Source organism: Dipodomys spectabilis, unplaced genomic scaffold (genome assembly GCF_019054845.1).
Source record: "Dipodomys spectabilis isolate Male_0828 unplaced genomic scaffold, ASM1905484v1 ptg000269l, whole genome shotgun sequence".
In the NCBI taxonomy this organism is placed as follows: domain Eukaryota; kingdom Metazoa; phylum Chordata; class Mammalia; order Rodentia; family Heteromyidae; genus Dipodomys; species Dipodomys spectabilis.
The window spans coordinates 409,244-410,647 of NW_024870946.1; the positions used below are offsets into that span (position 1 = coordinate 409,244).

Consider the following 1,404-nt stretch of genomic DNA (forward strand, 5'->3'; position numbering starts at 1 on the left):
ACCTAATTATTTATATTCTAATTCTATTTATTGGAATAAATATTAATTTATTTGTCAAATTATCAATTAATTCTAGTAAGGTTCAGAGTGTGAAATATAAAATCATCACATATAAATGTAAAATATATAACTATATATAATATAATAAAAGGCACATGTTTTGCACTGTTCTGTTGTGGTTAGTGTATCAAAGGCAACTCTGTTTTAAAGTATTATTCCATTATCTCTACCTCAGTGTTTGGTAGAGTCAAACGAAAAGATTTACCATTTGTAGATTTACAGCCTGGAGGCAAGAGGAAACACTGTGGTTAAAACATTACCAATTTAAGGCCTAATAATGAAGAGAAACATATGGACTTCTCCTACAACTATGAAAATATTTGGTGATAAAATGGCAGTAGTATAAGTTCCTGCCTGGTTGGAAGATAGACAGGCCAAGACATTAGGTAATCATGCATATGAACAATTTTTCATCTTATTGGCTTTAGCTACTTTTGAAATAGTAGGTATAATAAACAATCATATTTTGATAAAATGCCTTCTAGTCTGAACAGTTCTGGCTGAACTGTTCATCTCTCTATGATCCCTTGTAACTAAGATTAGTTTTGTTCCAGTAAGACAATCTATGCTGTCAGAGTAAGATATTCTGGTTGGTCTGTGACTACATGGAAGAAGGGTAAAGGGTCAGGTAGACATTTGTGCCAGTAAGACCTCATTTGGGAAAATTTCAGCTGCAGAAATTTAGAAATAGCTCTTAAACAAGGCTTACTTTGAATCCATTGGCTCCACAGTGCTAACACAGTTGGATAAATAAGTACTTGAAAAAGCCGTCATATTTGGACTTAGCTATAATTACTTGAAAATATGATCAAATTCCAAATGAAAAAGACTTAAAATAGTCATTGACAAAAAAATTGCAAATGTGAGCAATCAACTATTCACAGAATTTTAGGGAAATCAGATCAATAGCATTTTTAGGAACAATAAGGTTTCCTTGTTACAAATAGGCACCTAAGCATATAACCCTGTATAAATATTGCATCATTAACTACTTAAATTTACATGATACTACATTCTTCAGCAGCATGTATCCCAAAATTACAACAATACAGAGATTAACATAGCACTTGTACAAGGATGAAATGAAAATTTGTGAAGTATTCAAAATTTTTCATTCTTCAGATGCAAGAAATGACAAACAGCTATTAAAATGTTGATTACAGAATTACAAGTTTAACAATACACGTAATTCATATAATTAAAAATTAGTTTGCTATCAGTGTATTAAATTTTCACCTTAGAAAGGCCTTTGCATAGCATAGCCTTTACACAACTTTTGAAATTAGACAACATTTTCGTTTTACCCCAAAGAAATATAATATTATAAGGACCTAGGATAAAAAG

At 30.8% G+C, this 1,404-nt stretch overlaps 1 pseudogene; it reads left to right on the plus strand.

The window, feature by feature from the left end:
* Positions 1–1,072: 1,072 nt before the first annotated feature.
* Positions 1,073–1,172, plus strand: LOC122125981 (annotated as a pseudogene).
* Positions 1,173–1,404: the final 232 nt, after the last annotated feature.